We start from the raw sequence: 24,958 nt of genomic DNA on the forward strand, positions 1-24,958 counted from the left end.
ACAATGGAATATTTTTAAAAACTAACACAAACTGTTAGGATACCCATACTTGGAAGTAAAATGGATAAGGCAAGACTGATTTAGAATATAGGTGGAAATCCAGCAAATATAATCAAATCATACTTTTCATTTTTCAGACATTTCAACTATATCAAGTAGTTGGTAATTCTCAGAAAGAGTAAATCAGTACCCTTCATCCAGAACTGTACTTTGAAAAATGTGGGGAAGATCTATCATATTCTAGTTCTATAAAAAATGCTGGTACAACATTAATATTTGTTCTGTTATCCTCTGTATTTTACTATGTATTTTTAAATGTTCAAATTATTAAAGATAAAAAAGAAAGGAAAATCATAGGTGGTGAGGTGGAACAGGATAACCTGAAGTAGAAAAATTTTAGCTTATTTTTAAACAGCTCCTATAGTGAACAATCCATATTCTTGACACTGGCAGTTTTCCTCATTCTGTACTTGGTGACATTTAATTAGCCAACTTCGGGGCATTTTGGAATTGCACTTAATCCATGGACATGATCCTTTAAGAGAATCTCAAATGGTTTTCTGAGTATCAAAAGTCATTAGTCACTTGCCAGTGATACTTCTTAGTTAGAAAAGGACACGTCTGCTGGCTCAACATGTAACGGTTGCTGGAAGCGTCACCCACAGCCCAGAGCTGGTGTACGGTTCTCAGCTGTGCCTTCTTCTTGGCCATAGAAATGCTTCCTGCCTCCAGGGGTCAGATGTGTCTGTCCATCTGATGCCCCTTCCTGGGAGAGTGGTGAGGAAGGTGACTCTAAAATCTGTATTATAAACATAACATCTCCACCATCTCCATAATCACAGCCAGGACACGGGATTCTTTGCTGGCATTGAACATTTATTGCCCGGAACAGCTGCAGAAGCTAGGAACTGTTGCCAAGGAATGGACAGCTTCCATCCTCGACGAAGTACCGAAGCACTTCAGGCTGGGGTAACACACATGACCTAGCTTGGGCCCCACAGCTGTCGTCCTGGAGGGCATATGGGGTCCAGGTCTAGGCAAAGCCGCTCTAGTCCCCACAAACCCAGGAATCACAGCTATTACTGCCACACACAGCATGCCATGCCTTCCGTAAGAGTTTATTTTATCCCTACAGCATTTCCACCAGTGCTGCCTCTGCCCGGTTTTACAGTTAGAGAAAGGAGGCCCAGAGAGGCACCCCACATTCCAGGTCACTGAGCTGGAGAGGCAGAGCCCTGATTCACGACCACCCAGGCCTCCCGTTCCCTGGGGGGTTGGCATGTTCTCCAGAGGCCGTGTTCAGCCATCACCATGAGCAATTCCAGCCCAGCTTATCAGAAGCCACACCTGCAGTCACATCCAGCTCCCTTGTGCAGAGCCTCACTCCGAAGTAAATTTTAAAATGAGCGATGCATGATGAGCTTAGCCAAGACACCCAGCAAACGTGACTCCCTGGACGGCATGTCATCTCTGAGTCATGGCAATAGATCCTGATCTCTGCAGTGGAGAGGTGTAGGCAGGAGGGAGGGAAGGAGAAAAAGGAAAGAAGAAAAGAAAGAAAAGGTGATTTGGAGAGATGAATGCAGCCCCAATGAGAAGCCAGCAGGCAGTGTCTACATCTGTAGCCCAGCGGTCCCACAGCAGTTTATTCCACAGCCCCCTAGACACCAAGGACATTTTACAGCCAATTTAATGTCCTCATTTACTATGGCAGTGCTGTTAAATATGTTAAAATAAATGTCTACTAATGAAGTACATGTTCAGGGAAGTGGGTAAATCTTTCATTGCCGCTGATGCATGTCTTCAAATGAACAAACACCCATATCAAGATTTAGGACATTATCAGCCCCAGAAGCCATCCCCACATCTGCTCTGTGTCCTTGAAAGTGGCCATTATCCAGATTTCTGACACCAGATTGCTTTTGCCATTTTTGAAAATGCTGTCTTAGAATCACACAGAGGAAGTCTTCTGTCTTGGGTTCCCTCAAACAATATTTTGCAGGGCAAATCATCCCTGTTGCTGATGAAGTCATCCTGTTCTCTTTTATTGTGTGAAGTAGTCCGTTCACTGAGCGCAATACTATTTACTTGCCCCTCACTGTTCATGGATGGTGACTCTTAATTTGGGACCACAAAGGGCTGCTGCGAAGACCCTTGTGTGCCTCCTGCACATAAGTACACGCTTCCTGAAACATGTGTCTGTGTATCTGTGTGCACATTTACATTTGTATGGACATTTACTTTACACTTACCAGCCATAGGCTATGCATAGTCTTTCTAGGAACTGCCACCATTGTCAGAGTGTTTGCACCCTGCAGGAGCCTGCCAGCCATGCAGGGGATTGACAGTTGCTCTGTATCCTTGCTACCACTTATCATTAGCTTTTTAAAATTTAGACATGCAGTTGGGTTTATAATAATACAGAATGATGTTCTTAATTTGCATTTCTTGATGGCTGATGAGGTCATCTGGATTTTTTGAGGTGTTGTTTCATGTATTTGTTCATTTTTCTGTTCTGCTATCTCCCTTCAAATTGATTTTTAAGAGTCATAGAGGGGAATTTTTTGTCAGATACCTAGTATTACAAATTTTATCTCTACCTCTGTGGTTATCTAGACTTTATCTCTAGACTTTAGACTCTCTTGGTGAGCCTTTGATCAACAAAAGTTGTTAATTTTAATGAAGTCCATTTGTTATCTGTATTTTTGGTCAGAGCCTCCTGAGGCCTATTTAAGAAATCTTTGCTATATTCCCCTTTGTTACCACCTAGATATTTTATCATTTAACTTTTTATGTGAAGGTCTATGATACACCTATAGTTTATTGTGTGTGGTATGAGGCAGGGGTCAAGGCCCATTTAGTTTTGGTTTCAATTCCCAGGTATCTCAGTTTTTAATCATGAATAGGTGTTGAATTTTATGATTTTTATACATATAGTGAGATGAGTAGATGGTTTTTATCATTTGTTCATTTAGTGTGAAAAATTGCACAGATACGTTTTCTAATATTGAATCTACTTTTCATTCCTTAAATTCGCCTTACTTGGTTGTGTTGTATTATCCTTTCATGATATAGCTGGGTTTAATTTGTTAATATTTTGTTGAGGAATTTGTACCTACATTTGTGAATTTGATCTATTATATTCTTTCTTATAAAATTAGGCTCTCATCTGACAGTTACACTCACCCATTAGTGAATAAGAAAGTGTTCCCTGTCTTCTAGGCTGTGGAATAGTTTGGGTCAGATAAGGTGGTATTTCTTCCTTAAAGTTTGTAGAATTCACCAAGGAAGCCATCCGGGCTGAGAATTGTCAGGGGGAAGGTTTAATTTCTACATTCAGGTGTTTTAAATTAGACACATGATGATTCAGATTCTCTATTTCTTACGTTAATTATAAGTTGTTTTTTTTCAGGGAATCTGTCCTTTTAATCTACATTTTCTATATTCTTTTGTTATACATTTAATGTATATAAGAGCTATACTGATATCTCCTTTTTCCTTCCTGGTGTTGGTAATTTGTGTTTTCCTTGTTTTTATCTTGCTTTTAAGCTCTTACCGATTTTATCAGTGTTTTCCAGGCACAGCGTTTTGACTTTGTTCATTCCTTTCTTGTGTGTTTGTTGATTTACTAACTTAGCCTCTTATTTTTATTATTTCTTTAATTCTGCTGTCTCTGGTTTTACCTTAGTGCTCTTCTTCTAGTTCCTGGAGACAGATGCTCACACACTGACAGTGCTGTTTGTCAACAGTACGTCATCTGTGTCTGCAAACCACCCCCTCAGTCCTGCTGTAGTTCTGACTTCCAAGTTTTAAGATGTGTGTGTTTCCCATTATCATTTAGTTCTGATTTTTCTAAACTTTTCTTGTGGTTATTTTTAATTTCATAGGCTATAGAAATCTACAGCTTAATTTCCAATCAGTTATTAATTTTTTATTCAGCTTTTTATTAAGGATTTCTAGTTTAATTCATGGTGATCAGTACACTGCATGAATTTGATCCTCTGAAATTTGTTGAGGCTTGCCATATGACCCAAAATGTGGTATATTTTGGCAAAAGTTTCCTTTTCAGTTGAAAAAAATGTGAATTCTGCAGTTAGTGTTTTGTATGCTAAAAATGTCATTTACATCAAGTTTGTAATCACATTATTTAAATATTCCAATACCATTACTGATTGTTTTAACTGCTTGTTCTATCAGTTACTGTTTTAAAACCTCCAGCTATTATTGTGGACTTGTTTCTCTCTTTTTATTTAACTTACACTATTTGCTTTATGTATTTTAAGGTCATGTTATTAGGGGCATACTAATTTAATATTTTATCATCCTATTAAATCATCCATACTTAGTAGTGCCCCTTGCCTTAAAAATCTACTTTACCTGATATTAATATAGTTATGTTAGCTTTCTTTCACTTGATATTTGCAAGGCATATTGTTTTCTATACTTTTATTTTGAACTTCCCGGTTTTTAAATTTGTGTGTCTTCTAAGCTCCATGGGATTTGCTTTTTATTACCACCCTATTTTTATTTTTACATGCAGTATCTTTACACCCATATTTAGACTACTCACTAACAACCTGCAGTTCTGACCCACCTGCATCTCTCTGCTGTCTCGACTGCTCTTTGCTGCTTTTGCACTCGTTCTGTGTTTCTTTTTCTTTTATCAAATATTTTTATTATGCAAGTTTTCCCTTTTTAGAGCATTAGTCATACCTTCTATTATTATTCTTCTCGTTGTCACCCCAAATTTACAACATGCACCTCTGCCTCATAGGACGTAGCCTCCAGTTACCATTTCACCACTTTCCAGTGATTTAAGGACTTTACATACAACTCCATTTACTCCATGCTTTAGGTGCTATTGTTACGTGTTTTAATTCTACAAATATTTAAAATACTACAAGACACAGCTATTGTTTTAAAGTAAGTATTTATTTAGGGCACCCACATATTTGTCTTTCCTGGTGCTCCTTGGCCCCCCGTGTCTCCACATTTCCATCTGGGTTCACCCTCCTGCTGCCCGAGGACCACCCTGTAGTGTTTCTTTCAGCACCATCCTACCCATAATGAATTCTCATTGTCCTTGACTATCTGAAATCATCTTAATTTTGTCTTCATTTTTAGGGTAGTTTTGAGAGTTTTGAACTCTTTATTGACAGTTATTTTCTTCCATCACATTAAAGATGTACATAATTATTTCTTTTGAAAACTCAGCTGCCAGTCTCACCATTGTTCCATTGAAGGAATATGTCTTTTTTTCTCAGGGGCTTTGAGATACTTTTTTCTTTGTCTTTGGTTTTCACAGCTGCACTATCATGGGACTCACTGTGGCTTCCTTGTATTTCTCCTTTGGGGATTAGTGGGGCTTCTTTAATCTATTACTATAACAGTTTCAAAAAGTTCTTGTCTAATAGTTATTAAAATATTGCTTGTACTTTATTCTCTTCTCTCCTTCTGAAACTCTATTTTCCCATATGACCGATTTTTTCACCACCTCCTATATATTTCCTACTGATTCTCTCCATTTTCCATTATTTTGTTTCTCTTATCTAGACATATTCTTCTGGACTATTTTCAATTCATGGTACTCTCACTATGTCTAATCTAATGTTAGACCCTGCTTTTAAATTCTTAATTTTGGGCTTTTTTTTTTAAGTTTTAAAATTTCCATTTGATTTTTGTAATCAGTTCCATTTGCTAATAAAAGCCTCCATCTCTTCATCAATTTACCTGAGTATATTAATCAGTGTATATTTAATACACTCTGTGTATTAAAATACCAGATCTGAATGTCTTTCTAAAATTGTCTATTTTTTTTTTCTTTTTAACTTGACAGTTGATCATTTGGTCCTGTTTCTGGCATGCCTAGTTATTTCTATTGAAATTACACATAATTAAATTACAGAGGCTTTAGATGATATCCCACTGCAGAGAGGTTTTCTAACAAAATAGGCAGAGCACCAGTCGGGACTGAGTTGATCTGAGGCTGTATTTCAGGCTTTGTGAAAACAGGCTTCTCTCTGGTTCATCACTGTTTCTGGATCACAGCTCTTTAGGGTTTCCAGTGAAAGCCTGGGAGTCCCTCTACCCCACAGACACTGAATTCTGCACATGAAATTGCTAAAATTTCTTCCAAGCATGTCACTTTCTTGGCCCCTGGGTTTCACTTCATTTCACCCAGCACGTGAACTTGGGACCCAAATGAGTGTGAGGCCTTAGGTAATCACCTGCTGAGCTCTGGACTCTTTTCCTTTTCTCCAGACCTGCAGCCCCTCACCTGTTACCCTGAAAGCCCCTCACTCTGCTGCCATCCCTTGCAGTGACACTGTGACAAGCTCAGGGCTTTTGCTCCCTAGATGGTCCCTAAGCCCTGAGACAGACAGCCTGAGAGACAGCAAAGGGGCAGGTGTGGATGCGTTTCCCTTCCCCGGGTCCCAGTCCTTCCATTCTCCGCTGCTTGGCTGCTGTCCAAAGCCCTGCCCACTTTGAGGGTCATGCTCACCCAGGTGGGAAGGCGGTCAGTAAGCTGCTCGTTCATACCCACAGAGGAAGCCCACTTTAGTACGTATTTTTAATGTTCTTCAAAATGTTTAAAATTCACCTAAACCTAGAGAGCTAATGTTTAATGACCCTATAAGTGCATTTATGTAGAACAGCTGGTTTTCCTAATGACTTCTCAATTAAAATTCAACTCAAATATTCAATAAGTCTTCTCCAAAGCAGAGTTTAAGTGTTATAAGAGCATTATAAACAAAACGTTCTGAGCATTTTTAGATATGCAAGATATCACAGACACTGAAGTCCAGTAACAGGGCATTCCACGTGAGCCTTGCTGGAAACAGTGAAGGAGGCGCACGTGCCATACGGGCCTGGGCCTGGCCCTGCTGTTCATACTTTCACTCTAAGGTCCTGTTCGAGGACCCTGACCTGAGGAGCTCGTCAGGAATTAGGGTAAAGATTCATGTACAAAAATATTTATCGTAATACAAAACAGAAAACATCCTTGATATACCCTAGGGAGTAGTCAGATAATTATTAGCTTCATTAAAAAAGAAGGAAGCCTTCGGGTCAAAGTGCCCCCGCGTCAATGGGTGACAATCCATCTCCCCGCCAGGAGGCTGCACTGTACGCGCAACCACATCCACCTGAACCTGTTCCTCTCCTTCATCCTGAGAGCCGTCTCGGTGCTGGTCAAGGATGATGTTCTGTACTCCAGCTCCGGCAGGCAGCACTGCCCTGACCAACAGTCCTCCTGAGTAAGGCCACCCCTGTGGGCAGAGTCCTCTTGCTGCGGCAGGTGGGGAGTGGGTGGCCTGTAGGCAGTGCAGCCGCCAACCTCCCTGCTCAGCGACCCACCCCTCCTCCAGACCCCACTTCCCGTGATGAAGTCCTGGAGCTGGTGCACAGGCTCCAAGAGGTCACGCTCAGGCCTGAGAAACAGGCCTGGCCATAACGCGGGGGCCCAGAGTAGGCCCAGCTCTGCAGGTGAGACAAGGGGGTGGACACAGGCAGGCGGCTGGCTGGGCCCCCTCCCCCACTGCCAGGGCTTGTCAGCAGCAGTTTCAGGCTGGAAAATCCTGACATGGAGGGACGAGCACAGAGCCATCGTTCTGTCCCCAGATCTCCTTGATTCTGTGTGGGAGATGCTCCCATCAGTCCCCTGCACCTGCTGGGAGCCCAGCTGCACGTCTGTGAGGGAGCGTGGGCTCAGCCCTTAGGCACAAGGGCACCTGCATCAGTCACCGGCTCCCACAGACGCAGTGGGGTGGCCCCTGCCGCCCCGTGGTTCTCCAGCCGCTGGGCTCAGGGAGTGCGCGAGCCGATCTCCAGTGCCAAGCCCACTGCAGCGTGGCATTTATCAGGCCCCTCACGCGCAGGCCGCTTCCTCGCTCCTCTCCGCTGCATGGCGCCGGTGTCCTCGGGATGCTGGCAGGCATTCGGGCTCTGGTGCCTCGCCCCTGACGTGGTCGCGCCTCCTGAGGTCGGCTCCTCTTTCCTGCAAGGAGCCAGGACGCTGCCCCGCCTTGTGTTCTGGCCGGATGGCTTTGCCGCACAGTTGCTCTGCACTGGACAGATGTGTTCTGATTTGGTTTTAAGAAGTGAACCCCTTTCCACACCACAGAACATCAGCTGTGCCATCAGGCTGCAGGTGAACACATCTGGGAGGATAATCGGCTCACAACCCACAGGCACTCTTGTCACACCCAGGAGCCCACAAATCCCACCCCAGGAAGTCGGGGAGTCTCCTTGTATGACAAGCACTGGTGTACCCTGAGGAACCGCCAGCATTTCCCTGGATGGCCTCCAAGCTCGGAGGAGCCTGCCGCCTCCACTGAGTGTCACGGAGCCACAAAGACCAGGCCTCTGACCATGAGCCGCATCTCAACCCTCTCCTGCCATGTGGACAGTCCTGACTGGCTCCTCACCAAGGGATGGGGGAGGGACGGCACCTGGGGGGGCAGGCCAAGGGTAACCTGCCCTGCTGGCACCCCACCAGACCTCTGCCACCCCTGTGGATGGGACCACCCCCAGCCATGGCTGGAGCCCCTTCCTGTGCTGGGCTTTGCCTGCGGACCCTATCAATGGTGCCCAGCCACCTTCAAAAGAGCAATTTGCCCATTTGGTAAATGAGGATGTGGGGCTGAGGGAAGCCCAGCCACCTGCGGTGTGTCACTGCTGACTGGGCTCAGGCTGCGCTCTGGCCAACTTCAGGCCCACAGCCCTGCTGAGATGCCTGCGGGGCTACTCGGACTGTCCCAGTGGCTCTGAGGACCGCCGTTCTGGGATGGAGTGGGCAGGGGTGCCTCCTCTCACCACCCCCAAAGCATGGAGCAGAGGTAGGGCACCAGATGCCACCAAGATTCCTGTGCCAGGGGAGGAAGGGAGGATGGGGGCAGCAGGGAAACGGAGCAGAACATGAGCGGGGGGAGAGTGGGGCCCCGGGAGGAGAAGGGCTCTTCCTTGTCATTGTCCCTTCATGGGTGCAGAGCCTTGAGTGAGCCCATCGGCCGGGACACTTGGGCCCCACGTGGGGATGGGAAGAAGGAGCCTTTCTTTCAGTTATGCTTTTTTGACACTTCTCTTCCCAGCTGGGTTCATCCAAACTCACTCCCCCCAACCAGAGCACCTGGGGTGGGTCCCCCAGTGAGGCACTGACGTCTTTCCTCAGGGTGTGCAGATAGGCCAAGGCATGAAAAAGCCTGTTCCTTTTCGGAAGCCCCCAGCCCCCCCCACCTCTGCCCGCACGGCCTGCACGCCATGGCTGCCTATGAGCCAGGGTGGTCTGGGATCGCCTGGCTGCCAGAGGCCATGCATGGGACATATAGGAGGTCATTCTCACTGAGACCAGAGCACATGGCATGTGGGGTCCCTGGGGATGCTCTGAGTCCCAGCCCAGGCTTCCAAGGCCATCCCTGAGGGCCTGAGTCCCCAGCTCAGGAGGGACGCAACTGCTCAACTCTGAGCCAGCCACACCCCTGGCCTGGGAAGAGCATGTGTATCACAGGGCCAGGCTGGAGGCTGGGTGAGGGTCCTGGGCCCACCGAGCTACCACATCGGCCACAGCCCGAAGGACAGAAGGGTTGGAGAAAGGGAAGTGAGCAGAGGGGCACAGTGGGTGAGGTGCTCACTGCGTGCGCCCTTCAGACTCAGTTCCTGTGTTTGCATCCATGCCCGGAAAGACCACCTGCCTGAGGCTTGCATGGTGCTGTGGGAGCCCTACGCCCTCAGGGGCAGAGCAGCTGTGAACGGGACCCAGGAAACCACCCTGCGGCCATCACCACAGACAAGTAACTCTGCCCCAGGCTGAGTGCAGTGGGGGCTCCGGGTGTCAGGCACACCCCCGCGCCAAGGCCCACCTTCTGTGCTGGCCCCATAGCTGTCTGAATGGTATTTCACACATTCAAAAAAATATCCTGTTTTGCTTGCTCATAATCAGCAACTATAGATGTCACTAGGCTCCCAGGGACCAGAGAAATGCCTTCCATTCCCATAGGGCCTGGAATGGACACGCATGTCCAGGTGTGACAGCAAACCATACCTGCAGCAGCCCAGGAGACACGCGGCTTTTCCTTCTCCTTTCGTGGACTTGGGCCTCTTGTATCACAAAGGGAGCTGAAGATTGCCATTTCCCAGGGTCCCCAGCCGTGCACGCACTTGGGCTTGATCCTCTGCTCTGGTTTGTCTGGTTTTTATCCAACTGCCCTGGGAAACCATACTCCAGAGAACATGAACACCAAACTGGAAGTTGACCTTCTGTGGCAGCCCTAGCCAAGGCGGGCTCCTCCCCTCCACCCTGGTCCGTGCGTGTGGGGCTTGCAGACCAGGGCCAGGCAGGTCAGGACTGCTGCTCTCACCACTGGCCTGGGCAGGCTCTGCCCCCACGTCTTTGGGATGCCGTCAAGAACTCTGAGGGGTGTGGTTTGAAGCCCTTGAGGATGAAGCTAGCTGGGAGCGCCATGCCCTGGGCCTTGCAGTCCTCGAGGGTGGTGATGTTGAATGAGAAAATGGACCAGATGCAGACACAGTATTTGCAGTTTTCCCAAGAAAATGAAATAATCTTAAAGACCATTTTTCTGCATCCTCTTCCTCATTCAACAGGACGTCGTGGAAATCCTCCAAGCCCAGGGGGTGTCAGTGTTTCCTTTAACTGACCCTGCAGCCCAGCATGTGGCTGTGACATCCCACCAAGCAGGCACAGCCTCAGTGTTGTGGTTCCTGCTGGCACACACATCTTCATGTGCAGCGCCTCGTCTCTGTCAGATGGAGCTCTGCAGGGAAGCAGTGCAGTGAACACTCACACTTAGAACTGGGTCACTTTCCCAAAGGCCAGAGAGCTGGCGGCTCTACCCGCCACACACAGCTGCAGCCTCTGCTGGTCCGGCAGCACGTGCCTCCCTGTCCACACCAAGCCCAACAGCATGACTGCCCCACTGACAGGCTATGGAGCGAGTTTCCCGTGTCTGTGGCTGTTAAAACGTGCATTTCTGTGTCCGTGAGGCCCTGGTGGTAGGACTCAGGGTCCCAGCCCCAGTAAGCAGTGCCCCTTCCCTGTGCTGCTCCTCAGAGGCCTAGGGCAGGAGGCGCGCAGGCTGGAGGGCTTAGGACTGTCAGCCAAAGTCCTTGCAGCCTGACGCCGGCTTGACAGGCAGCCACGGGTCCTTTTAAGCACCCCACAAGTATGTATGCAAGTGGATATAAACATACATCCACATGCCATATGAAAGTATCTGCATCTGCCCTGCTTGTGTGCCCACGCACGTGTGAGCATATCCACACCATGTGTGTCCACATTATATAAGCATATCCATCCCACACGTGTCCATGCCCATGTGTACACGTCAGTATATCCACATAAACATGAAAGTGTATCCACATATATGGACGTACGCACAGCCACACGGTAATTTTGGGGGGAGGCTGCAAAGAGACAGAGAACAGAAATTAAAGTCCTTTTTTTCAGGACTCCTAAGTAAATTTAATGATTAAAAGGAGCAATTTAGTGTTTGCATGTGAAGTTGGAACACCTGGTTCATTTATTACGTGAAGGCCTGAGAGATTGTATTTAAATATATATGCTTATTATCCTGTGCAATTTTCTCCCCAGAGAAAACCCTTCCAAAACTCCTGGGGAAATAATTGCTGGTTTCTCTTCCTTTTCTGTTTATTTCTTCATCCCTTTTAAGAATAGATCTTGGGAAGGACAGAGGGAGGAGGGTTGAGTGGAGGATGGAGAGCAGGGAGGGATGCGGGGAGCCCTGAGCACAGCTCTGGGGGCTGTCCGAGGTGCCAGCACCTGTGGGGCCTGTGCACACCCGCTCCCCGCTTTCTCTCCTCTCCTCAGAGCAACGTGGGTGTGGTGCTGGGGGGCAGCTCAGGCTGTCTTGTGCTGCGCTCAGGGCCGTGCCCGTGCTGGTGTGTGACCCTGCAGGTTGGCTGCAAGCTGAGTCTGGTGCTCTTCCAGTACTGCGTCATGTCCAACTTCTACTGGCTGCTGGCCGAGGGGCTGCACCTGCATGCCCTCCTGGTGGCCATGTTCCCCGGCTGCTGCTTCACAGCCTACCTCCTGATCGGATGGGGTAAGCTGCCCAGCACCCTCCCACCCCCTCCCTGACCCCTCCCTGCTGACCTGGGGGGTACTTTTCAGCTCGGAGAACCCCTGCTCCCCTGTAGGGTGCACTCAGATCACACAGGGGTGAGCTTTTCTAGGAGACTTCAACTGCCAACACATTACCATTTCTGGGACCCAGGAAGCTGGTTTAAAATCGCACTGAGCTCACATTCCTGGAGTGTGCCCAAAGGGGGGACAGGCGGGAAGAAGAGCGCAGGGGAGACAGAGCAGGAAGCCCTTCCACTGTGAGGGGTCATGGGAGCACAGCTGCCCTGCACTTGAACGAGTGCTCCTGATGCACAGTGGGTGCTCAGCGTTCAGACACACTCGTCTTCACACTTTAATGAGGCCCGGGCGTGAGCTGGCATCTGTTTATGAGGTGGTTCTGCTTAATCTCGTCATCAGAGAGCCCTGGTCCCCGACGGCCCTGGCTGACGAAATGCACAGCTGTGTCGTCCCTGCTGGTCTGCACCCAGTGACCAGCCGGGGCTGTGGATGACCGGGTGTCTTTCTGCAGGTGTCCCCACCATCTGCACGGGGGCGTGGGCCGCCACCAGGCTCTCCTTAGAGGACACGGGGTGAGTGCCACGCCCATGCCTCTGCCTTTGGAGTGGGAGGGGCTGCACGGGTCCTCCGGCCTCATCTGCATCTGCAGGCACAGCCAGGTCAGCAGGAAATGAGCGGCTCTGAGCGCTGTGGGGAGGGCGGTCCCTGGGTCGGAGTGTTTGGAGAGAAGGGATCCAGCAAGCCTTGCTGCAGAGCGGGAAGCAGGATAAACCAGGCAGATTTAATCACAGGAATCAGGGTCGTAGGTGAGGGGAGCAGTGTTCACACAGGGAGCCGGGCAAAACACACGCAGTGTTTGCTGAGCCAAGGGTGAGGGTGAAGGGTCAAAGGTGGGCTGAAAAGGTTGGAGGGCAGCTCTGAATGGTTCTCCACCTCTGCCTGGGTCCTACGTGCAGAACACAGTGCAGACAGGGTGCAGAGCAGGTGGCGGCCCCACCCAGGCACCAAGTGTGCCCACTGTGAATACTGTGAGAGGGGCTGTTGGGGCTGGAAGTCACCCAGTACCAGTACCGATCCACCCAGAATGGGGACTTGGGTGATCACGGTGTGCTCATGTGGTGTGCTGCTGTGTGCAGCCGTTGGGGCCGACTGTGACGGTTCTTCCAGCCTTAGCCTGGCTCACACTGGCAGGTGCAGAGAGCCTCAGCTGGAAGGGTTGGGGTTGGGGTCAGGGTCATGGTTCGGGTCAGGGTCAGGGTTAAGGTTCGGGTCAGGATCACATTTGGGTTGGGGTCAGGGTTAGGATCAGGGTTAGGGTTAGGGTTGGGGTTAGGATCAGGGTTTGGGTCAGGGTTAGGGTTGCAGTTAGGTTCCCAAGGGCTTCACATCCTATTAGCAACACCAGCTCAAGCTGGGGTCGAGGGTAGGTCTCTTTCCTGCTTGGGAGGGGCTGCTGTCCCCCACTGCTGGATTTGACAACAGAGGGAATGTTGGGGACCCTCCAGCCCTTTAGGCAGCTAAAGGTGCCTCCAGGACAGACGTTTCTAGCTGTGCTGGCCTCTTCTGCTGCACAGACATCTTAAATGTCACTCCATATATACATTCAGACCTTGGAAGTGAGGGAACCGGGGTTCAGGAGAACGTCCCTGGATCTGCTGTTAGCCACAGCAAGTGGTAGCTGTGCCGGCTGCCCGGGTATGGCTGCCGTGTGCTTTGGCGTCCCCGCTACCCGAGCCATCATGGCGAGAACACAGGGAATCAATCTCGACAGGGCAGCCACTCTCTGAGAGGTGCAGCCACTCAAACGGAGCTGAGCAGCAGGCCTCCCAGCCAACCCCCCTCCCAGGCTGGGGGGCTCCACACGACATGCTGTTTCTTTTTGTGCAGGTCAACTTTGTCCTTTTTGTTAGTATTATACGAATTTTACTGCAGAAGTTGACGTCCCCAGGTGTCGGTGGCAATGACCAGTCACAGTATAAGTGAGTATGTGCTTAGTTAGATCCAGGGCTGAGCGGTCCTCACCACAGGCCTGGGGCCAGGGTCGCACACCCAGCAAAGCGGCCCAGGCCCTTCTGTGGTCAAGGGCATGTGCTCATGGCTGATTCACGGGACTGCACATGGCTGAGGCCATGTCTTGCCCAAGGGGAGAGTAGCTGCAGCCCCTTTCCTTTGTGTCGGCATGGACGCCCTCCGGGAGCCACTATTGATGCTTTTGCCTGTTCTGTAATCTGACTTTTCTCTTTGGCCTCACATTGCTGGTATTTTATGTTTAATCCTTTCTTCCCCTTCAGACCATGGGGCTCATGCCCACACCTAATGCCAGCCTTGTCCTTAGTGGTAATTCAATTTGTGTTTGTTAATTGGTGATCATGTGAAGATGGTCTTCATCATCTCCACTCAGTGGGAGTGGGAGTCACCCACAATCACCCAGCCAATTAATGAAGAGCTGAGAGACTCTCTGAAGGAATTAAAGATTCTACAAATTTCTATCAAGAATTTATAAAGAAAAAATAAAGCCCAGGTCTCTAGTATAACATCAACACTATTTAAGTGTGGAGTGGTTGGTCCAGCCGCTGGGAGCCTGGGGACAGACAATCAGGTCCAGACCCCAGCCACCCACCTGCCCGTCCATGGGCCCCACCCCACCAGCTCCTGTCTCACCCTCCTGTAGACCTCGGGTCCTAGGGAGGCCGGCAGGCAGCATCCCTGGTAGTCTGGAGCCCTATGCCAGCTGGAGGCCTGTGGGAGTAGATGCCCCCTCTGGGCCAAGGTCTCCTCAGCAGGAAGTTGGGAACTGTAGTCACCATCTCCAAGCTCAGGAGGAGTGTCAGTGTCCAGATGGCACACAGTGCCCGGCCCCACCTCTGTGAGAGCCTCGCAGGCAGTCACCCAACTGTGCCCTGGTGTGTATAAATGCCGGTCTGCATCAGAGGGGGCTGCACAGAGCCTGCACTTAGAGAAGGTCCCATGTCAGGCCGGGAGGTCAGAGCAGTTCCGGCTGCAGCGTCTGAGCAGCATTTTTAGCTTGGGTGAGAGGCCGGGCTGTTCCCTGGAACCCCCTTCAGGCTGGCAGCCCTTTTCATTCTCCACGAGTCTTGCTTAGCTTCTGTGCTCACCTTTCTCTGGTTTTGAGGGACTTCCTGTTAAGTAGGTCTAGAGATGGATGCTTTTATTTTGGAAACAAAATTAAATAAGGACAATAGAATATTTTTCCAGGATAACAAAAAAGGCAGAGCACGTCTGGCGTCCCTCTGATTGTATGTTGGTGTCTCTCCCATGTAACTGTCGTATCACGAGTGGTAGTAACCACTCTGCCTGGACAGGTACCCAGAGGTCAGTCTTGCTGGGACCCTTTTCTGGAAACTAGCATGATGCAAATGTCGGATGTATTAACGATGAGAATTTGGGCGGGTTGTCCCTCTAGCATGTAGCCAAAGGCACAGATGCCCACAGGGTCTCAGCGTCTGCTTACCAGGCAGCCTGAGCCGAGAAGCAGGTAAGCACAGCCTGGGCCCCACAAGGGCATCTGGCGGCAGTGTGGAGTCCCTGGCACCCTCCTTGCTGACTGAGAATCCAGGGTATTCACAGCTGCTGCAGAATGGGAGGCTCAGGGTCTGCGCAGGCACAGGAGATCCCGCTGGTTGTCAACACCACAGGTGTTTGTTATGAGAGAAACTGGGGGGAATGAACACATTTCTGAAACTTACATCTAGGCTCTGAGGGCTCGGTTTCAGGCCAGTACGTCAAAAATACATAAAGAAATCTGTGACTTTATTCTAACTGTTGGGGGTCAACTAACAAGAGCAGGAGGGCAAAGTGGAGCCCCCCTCCCCACTCAGGAAGAGGCAGCTGGGTGGTTGGAGAGCCTGCTGCAGTCACTGGGGGTCCACATGCACACGTCACCTGGGGGCTGAGGCCCTGCACTCCCAGCGAGTCCCCAGGTAGCCCCAGGGATCCAGGTCTGTGGCCCCAGGGGCCTTGCAGGGGTCAGACTTGGTCACACTCTGTAGTCACCCAGAAGATGTGACACTGGCATGGGGCACACCTACCAAGACCCACCTGAATGGGAGTGGGGGGCAGGCTGGACCGAGCAGCCAGGTGATTCTAGGCCACAGCAGTGAGGGCGGCTGCCTTATAGTGGCGGTTCCCGATGTGGGGCCCCCAGACTGCAGCCGCAGCACCTCTGGGAAGTTGGCAGATACAGGGGCTCTCAGGCCAGGTGCCAGGCCTGCAGGTCCAGCATCTGCTTTTCAACGCAGCCTGCAGGGGTTCCAGTGCAGCTAAAGCTTGAGAAGCACTGACTTGGAGAACTGAGACACAGAACGGGGGAAGAAGTGCGTGGAGGATGGAGTTTAGTTCATCTATTTTATTTTCAACATAAAATGCACTGCCAGAAAAATCTGTGTTCTCATTAGGGGGGATAATGACTCACACAGAGAAACTGTGCAGGTCCAGGTCCCCCAGTTCCACAGAACCCATGGGCTCAGGAATGCAGCTCACCTGCCCAACCCGGGAACTGCCTCTGCAGGGACCCTCCCTCCCTCCCACGTGGATGCCGCCTGCCTGCATCTTTGCTTGTGATCTGAAAGTAACACCTGCCTCTGTCCCTAAATGCCAGTGACGGTCCAGACTGCCAAACCCAGGACACACAGGGGGTCAAACCCTCTGAGGCTCATCTTCACCAGCAGGCCCATTGAGATTCCTTGTGAAAGATTATTCACCTTACCAGGCAAAGAGATTCTTATCATCACCTTTGTCCATTCTGCCCTGGGGTTGGGGGTGTGTGATACTTAAACTTAGAAGAAAAGAGGCTGGACATGAGGCCCTGGGCCAGTGTGTGGGTGTGCCTGGTCTCCTGCAGGCCAGACTGCGGCCCTGCCTGACTGGCTCCCCTTTCTTGGGGCAGGAGGCTGACCAAGTCCACGCTGCTGCTCATCCCGCTGTTTGGAGTCCACTATGTGGTGTTTGTGGTGTTTCCCATCGGCATCTCCTCCACATACCAGATACTGCTCGAATTGTGCATCGGATCATTTCAGGTGCGTGTGGAGGGGCTGCCCCTGCCCGAGGGCTGAGTGGCCGCTGACGCCCCTTCCTGCCCACAGGGCCCGGTGGTGGCGGTGCTCTACTGCTTCCTCAACAGCGAAGTAAGTCCTCGGCGCCTCGGGACCCATGTGTGAGGGATCCCCCTGCCTGGAGGAGCCTAGGCCTCCGCCGTGGCCCCACGGCTCACATGAAAGCCTCATCCCACGTCCGCGTGCCCCCGTACCAGTGGAGAGATGGCACAGCCTCTCTTCACTCCAAGCCAGGGCTCCACCAGAGGTCCCCCACCCCGCAGCCCCAGGGCCAGGCCTGCAACCTGCAGAAGGACACCCACACCCTGGGGCCCTGCTGGGGGCTCCACTGGGCTTGTCAGGCTGCTCCCTGCCCTCCTCTGGGGGTGGTCTCCCGGCCCACCGACTTTCCCTCGGGCACCTCTGGGCTCACGGGTTCCTCTGCCATTCCTCAAGACCAGTGCTTCCCCAGTCTGCCTTCCTGCCAACCCACCCCACATGGGGAGAATCACAGCACCCCCCATCAAGCCCTACTGCCTGTTCACCAGGCATCTTCCATACCCAGGGGCTCCCCAACCAGAGGGGTCAGCCTGGGGGCGTGTGACCCGCCTCTGCGCAGCCACCCGCGCTCACTCCTGGGGGCTGTCCACTCCCTGCCCGCTGTCTCCCCCTCTCTGTGCTCCTCCTCAGAGCCTGGGCCTAAGCCCACCGTCTCTGGCTGCTCTGCCCCTCTCTGTCCTCGGGGTCTGTGCAACGCCCCATCTGCCTCTCCTTTCCAAACATCCCTCAAACGCACTTGGCAGCGAACCATGGTCCAGGTACCTCCAATCCTGCTGCTGAGGTGCTTCTGAAAACCTACGTTAACCCTGGGCCCAGGCCCTCCCGAAACCAGTCACTCAAGGCCTGGGTCCTCCAGCCTGACCCACCCAGCCAGCAAAGGGAGGGCGGCTCGCTCACGGGGTGACTGCTGGCGGGACCCCTGAGCGGCGTGTCCTGGCTTACATACTTGCTGACCCCCAGGTGCAGGGCGAGCTGAGAAGGAAATGGCGAGGCCTGTGCCAGCGCCAGCCCACCTGCCGAGACCGCAGGCTCCATGGCTCATCCTCCTGGAGGAACAGCTCAGAGAGCGCCCTGCCATGCCCCCGGGGCTCCCGCGCCCCATCCTTCCTGCAGACAGAGACCTCGGTCATCTAGCCCACAGGCAGAGGCCGGCAGTCCCTGCGGTGAGTCTGCACTCCTGGGCTCGCCCCACCTCAGGACTGGGGGTGCGTGGCAGCCAACACAGATCCAAGTCTGATTGTTGTCACTCCCTCATTCCGGCAATTTTGTTCAGAACATTGTTTGGCCACACAGACAGACCCATTTTCAAAGACAGCAGAGGACCCCATGGCCCCTGAAATGAGATGCAGGGGGCCAGAAGGGGGCCCAGCCGCTGCAGAAGGAAGACAAGGGACTCTCTAATGTCAGCACCTGCTCTGGGCAGGGAGCCCAGGCCTGAGCTGGGTGCTGGCCAGCGACCTCCCTCTGCGCAAGCCTACCTCTGCTTCGTGCCTATACCACAGGGCAGTCCTCTTGTCTGCAGGACAGGTGCCCAGAGGCCGGCTCAGGACTTCCCATGAAATTACTCCTGCAATCCCGTTAACCCAGCCCGCCTGGGCACCTCTGCGCTCTGTCCCCATGCCCCAGGTCCAGCTTGAACCACAGGCTCTCCACTCCCTGCTTCTCTGCCAGGAGAGCCACCCAGTCCAGGGAAAGTGCATAGAGGGTGTCCCCTAGGGAGCACGTCACCCCAGGGCCCCTCAGCCCCCAAACACATGTCTCAGGGGCCACAGCAGGGGAGGCCACCAGTGGTGGTGGAGGCCTGCTCTGCTGCAGACACACCAGGTGGCTGCCCAGCTGTGTGTCTTCGGTGTGTGAGTGCCACACCCAGTGAAGCCTGGGCCGGGAGCTGGCAGAGCCAAGTGGCAGTGTCCAGGGCCCTCCTAGCTGTTACCAGGTCCCCATGCCTGTCCTGGCTGCTGCCAGGCCCTGGTGTTAGTGGTGCCATGGGGATAGTGACACACTGAGGCCCATGCACGGGAACCAGTCTACCCTTCCTGGGAAAGGGAAAACGGTGCAGAAAGTATTTACTAACAGTCAGTGGAGCCGGTGACCACAGAGTCAAGGTGTGTCATTTTACAGTGTCATAAATATGTAGAAATGTCCGAAGTCACCTGAACCTCAATGAAACCTGATTTCACATCTGTAGGCTGAGCAGGAATTCACTTGGACCCACACATCCTGATGGACTCAGCCTTTGTAGCTGAGGACATCACATTCAGAGATGTCCCTGCCTCCAGGGTGGCCTGGGAGGGAGAGGAGCAGGTGGACACACAGTGCCTCCTCGGGGCAGAGACAGGCACCCACCCCAGGCCCCCCACCCAAGCAGGGGTGCGGTGGCGTGGCAGCCGGGCAGCTGCATCTGGAGAGTCTCCCTGCGCACCAGGTGGAACCTCACCCAGACTGGGGAAGGCCCTCGACTGATTGGGAAAGAATCCTCCATCATGTCAATCAAGTGCCAGCAAGATAGGAATTCTAATTAAAGCAAGAGTAGGAGCGAATGTCAGCAGCTGTAGAGTAAGGAAGAGCGGAGGGAGGGAAGGGAAAATCACCGACCCACTGCTCCACGTGGAGCAGAGCCCTTGCCAGTTCCTACTCCAGGGTCACCGGGTGCCCAGCGTCTGTGTGATCTGCACGGCATGGGAACTGTATCCCTACCACCCCAGGATTTGGGGGAGCCGCAGAGCACTGGGTGGAATGAGTTTATGTTCTGAGAACTTCCACTTCCCTACTGGTCTGAAATAAGACAGGGAAAGAGAAAAGGATCATGTTGGGACTTAGAAAGCTGAATGAAATAGCAAGGTGACAGAGACGTCCCCACAGAGGTGGAGGCTGGTGAGCTCCTGTCTTTATTGTGGAGAGGAGCTCAGAGACAAGTGCAGTCGGCTTCTGCAACGATAAAGTGTATTTGATAAGACAGCACACGTTCAGATGGAGTGGGGCAACCTCAGCGAGGAGGTGCACTTAAGGGGTTACGGTTTGGGATTAGGGCCTTTTGGATAGGGTCGGCACAGGGCATGATTTAGAAGCTGATTCATAATTCCTTTGAAGTTTTGTCTTAAGACAGGGTTATTTAGGTAACTGTTGATCCGGATCTTGGCATTCTTTACCCATGTAGGTTCATTTACACTCACGCCTCCAGCCCACGGCAGACTTCCTCCAGTGCAGACCCACTGGACTCAAATGGGGTCCTCTCTTCCAAGCCTGGTGCCTTGTGCTCTAAATACTATTAGAAAACAGAAGCCCGAGGCACTGGCCCCTCCAGTGGGGACTGCCAGCAGGGTGCGTCTCAGGTCCCGTGTCTGAGTAGGTCATTATGGCTCCATTGTACTTGTCTCCTGCACTGGGTTCTCTGAGTGGGTGGGAGGAAGGAGGTGCTGATGGGGGTGGACTCCGCTGGTGAAATCAGGAGCAGCTGTCCCAGAGGAGGGACAGACATAGCCTTGGGACGACGGCCCTGGGTCAGGGCCAACATTGCCGCCCAAGGAAATAGCTCCTGGTCCATGGAACAGTCTTTGGTGGCCATGCATCATCCCTCTGGGTCCTCCTGAGCCTCCAGTGGAACTTGGAGGGTGTAGGTCTAGTAAGGCTCTAGTTAGCAACCTCACGCCGTTCTATCCTGGGGATCCCCAAATGTTCATTTTTCAAGCTGTACTTTAATATGTTGGGGACAGTAGACATGTGCACATGAGCTGTGACAAGGCCCCTCTCTTAACACCAGTTTAGATCAAATGGATTTCACAAATAAGCTTGAGGGAAAGGAGAGGGGAGGGTGGGAGGCCAGCCTGTCTGCAGAATGAAATCTCCACGTCCTGTTATGGAATATGACTGTGCTGTACTAGCAAGAGCCGAACAGATGCCTGCTTGCACAGCCTGCATCCTCCCTGCCTTGGGCACAGGCCGGGCACCTACTGTGTGCAAGGTGAGCACAAAGCCCCAGGGGTGATGGGGAGAGATCCAACCTACTTCTGCTCCAGAGCTTGCGGCCCCATGAAGCCGGCAGAGCACGCCGGAGGTAAGACAGCCACACAAGCTCACACATGGGACTGGTGCCCTGGGAGGTCCCAGGACATGGAGTGCTACAGGCAGGGGGCCTCCCAGGACCTTCCAGGTGAAAAGCACTCCCATTCTGGGGCGGAACTTCCCCACTGCTGGCTAGTGGAAGCTGCGTGTGGCCCAGAGAGCCCGGACCGTGTTGGGACTCCCCCTGGCCGCCTCTGTGCTGGGTGATGCTGGGTCGGCAAGGCCATCCTGGGTTTTTCCAGATACCAGCCCAGAATTCTCCTCTCCCCATGTCCCCATTGTGACTGCGTGCAAAGTCCACAGAACTTACTTACTTGTATTATTTTTATATGAGGACAATTTTTAATATGAAAGCATAATGCAAAATGTGTCTGAGTAGATGTTCAAACAGTGCCCAAAGCAGCAGCCCACAAAACCTTCCAGGGAACAGCTGACAGTGGCCATTTAAACGGACTGGCTCCTTAGTTTAGAACTGCATATATGCCATTTTGTGCAGGACTAAGAACATTGTTCATTAAAGACACTTCATGTAGGTTTGTTTGGAATCTAGTAACAGAGGAGACAATATTATAAGCTCTTCTAAGTAGAAATACTCTCAGAGAAGAACGCACTGGACATGACTATTTCCTCTGAAGCTCAGTAAACACCTGAAGTGTGTGTTTTTTCCATTCAGAAATAGTGATTTATTTACTGGGTGACATTCTTGTAAAATAAATGATGTACAGTATACACGTCCTCCATCCACATGACACACGTGCATATGGACGTAGGAGCACACACCCTCATGCCCTCACTGGGTCCTGCGCAGTGCTGTCCTCACAATGGCACCAGCAGTCTGTGGCCCCCTTCCTACCCGGCTTCCTGCAGAAGCAGCCACAGCCTCCTCCGCTCGTCTCCCCCCAGGGTCACCCACGCCTTCCTCAGGTGCTGCACGTCCACGCTGCCGGAGGCTCTGGCCAGCACCAGGGCCAGGAAGCTGCCCCTGGTCCTCTCTGCCTCTCCCACAATGGTCATGGCCATCACCCTGCAAGTGAGGGGCACACACTGTGATTCTGAGTGTCCCAAACCATTTGCCTTCCAAAAAAGAGAGAAAAGGAAGAGAAATTCTACAAATTTGGTAACAGTCAGTGAAAAGTTATGCCAGAAATAAACATATAAAATTTGATAGAAACCATTGTGGGCCTAGTTCTGCACTTAGAGGTCTGCTGGATTGGCTGCAGGGAACAGTGTGGACCCAGGACACGCTGCCCTCAGACAGACAGAACCCACAGGCTATACCGCCAGCCCAAAGCCCTGGGCTCCGCCCCTGTCAGCATAGCTCAGCCGGTGAGAGACCCGGACCCATCTTGGCCGCCCCACCTGCCCCCCCATCTCCCTGACCAGGCCCATCTCTAGACTTGCCGCTTGGCTGACAGACTCCACGACATGCACCAGGTCCTCTGTCCCTCCATCCCCATAAGCGTGGAAACACGGTCAGGACCATCACTAGCCAGTTTAAAATGTCCTTCTGATGTGTGGGCCTGACAGAACCCGAGCAGCAGGGTGGGAAACCAGACAAGGTCCAGGCCCAAGATTAGCTGCAACATCTGTGCTGCCCCTGCTGAGCAGGTAGTCATCCTCATGGTTTTTGAATTTTTCCTAAAAGTGGCAAATTCTTCCTTCTATCTAGACTCTTGCCTTTCAACTCGAATTTCTTTCTGTTCTGCTTTTCTCTGATGCTAAGGAAAAGTAACTGGCTGCTTACTGTGGCTGTTACTCCCTCAGCCTAACCACTGAGGCAGGTGTCCAGGGAGAGGGGCTCTGCCTGCTCCTCGCAGTTCCAGCCGCCACCCTCTCCCGAGATTGGACACATTGATCAGCCACATCAGCCCCCACAGGCACAGTCTGTCCCAGGACTTAGGGGCCTGCCCCTGCCCTCAGGCTCCTCTGTGGAACATCCCTGCCTCAACAAGACCTCCCCTGCCCCATTTAAAGCCCCAGCACCACTGCCCACACACTGGATACCCCCGTGTCCTGCATGCACTGTGGGACTGGCTCATTTACCATACCTTGTCTATTACCTTCTTGCCCCAGCAGGACCGGCTCACACTGCACCCCTCGTGCCTGGAGCAGATCTGCCCCCCTACAAACACCTGCTTTATTAAACGACTGGCAGACAGTCTTTGGAATAACTAAGTGCATTCTGTGCTTATATGAGTTGCAGCCCAGTGTTACGATGTACTGTTTAACGACTAAAATAATAAAAGTATACCTAGTGCTTTAACTAAATAAATGCACTCCTCATTTTTATTTAGGCCTTATCAGCATGTCCCCAATATCCTGGCAAACTACTTCCTATTTGATCCCTCTGACCGTCCTCTTTCCTTTATATAAGGGACGTGGGGTACAGTGGATGGCCCCCCATCCTCCTCAGATTGTTACAGCCCTCACAGGAGGGGACTTACTGACAAGAAACATAAAATCTCAAGGAATCTCATGGAAAAAAAGTGGGGTCCAGAGAGAGTCCTTCATAAAGAAAGCATCAAATTTAATAAGAAAACAGGGACAAGGGATTATTTACAGTGCACTGATGACAACCCCCCATCTGACACTAGCCCAAGGGGCTTCCCATGGTGAGTGCAGAGGCCACACAGGACTGGTGTGACTGTGACACTGCCTGGGCCACAGGAACGGCATTACTGTGAAATCACATGAATTACTGACTCCCACGTGGTACCCCTTTGTAGATACAAAAGGAACACTTTGTAGATCACTCAGGCAAATACTAAATTTATAAGACTAGTAAATGAACATAAATAAGGAGCTTGCACAGTTCCTTTCATTCACAGAGTGATGATGACAGGGAAACAGAACAGTACAATCCTTTACCCCAGAGGCTCTTCTGGACCAAACATGAAATAAACACATCTTACAGTGGTTCCCAAAATAATGCTAAAATACATAAACATGAAATCATATTTAAGTATAAATCATGGCGTTTTAAAGTGTAGCAACCGCGTGCACAAAGTAAGCAGGAAAGCCCACCCTGCAGAACCGCCACGACAGCCTGTCGGGCCCTCAGACTTACTTGTCTGGAGAGATGAGCTCTTTGGCTACAGGACCCAAGTCACTTTCCAGAAGGTCCCATATGTAGACACAGGATGCATCATCCTGGACCAGAAACACAGCCGGCTGCGTCAAGTACCACTGCAGGCCTGTGGCAGTGTGATTGCCAGTGTTGCTGTCCCACTGCATGACCGGGCGCTCGGACGTCAGCTGGTGCAGCCGGATGCTCCCATCAGAACAGCCAGCCTGCGTGGGGAGGGGACTGCTGATCCCGGCTCGTTTTCCTTTCATCCTCATCTCAGCAGCCAGGGAAATCCCTGAGAGCCTTACCTCTGCCCTCACCACACAAAGGTGCTCCCCTTGGAGATTCGGGTACACTTGAACCCCTCCCCTTCCCCAAATGGCTGATAATTAATGAATTCAGTAAATACATAAACAGTATTTATTTTTAACAAACTTGAATATTGCTGATGTGATCATATGCCATTAAGATGGGCTCCATGGAAGTAAACAAGCCACCTTTTTAGAAAAATTACATACACGGGTACCAGTAATGTGGTTAATACTGTCTCCTTGGATTGAAATTTCCACAAAGAAAAACATTTTAGCTCAGAAAGAGACACCT

The 24,958-nt window shown here is 51.4% G+C and overlaps 2 pseudogenes; one reads left to right on the plus strand and one right to left on the minus strand.

Moving 5' to 3' along the window:
* LOC108387979 (vasoactive intestinal polypeptide receptor 2-like) overlaps window positions 1-18,303 on the plus strand; it is a 61,742-nt pseudogene extending 43,439 nt beyond the window's left edge.
* A 3,557-nt stretch (window positions 18,304-21,860) lies between these two features.
* The window catches only part of LOC140845559 (cytoplasmic dynein 2 intermediate chain 1-like), a 35,245-nt pseudogene continuing 32,147 nt past the window's right edge, over window positions 21,861-24,958 (minus strand).

This window comes from Manis javanica, chromosome 2, assembly GCF_040802235.1.
Source record: "Manis javanica isolate MJ-LG chromosome 2, MJ_LKY, whole genome shotgun sequence".
NCBI classification, from domain to species: Eukaryota; Metazoa; Chordata; class Mammalia; order Pholidota; family Manidae; genus Manis; species Manis javanica.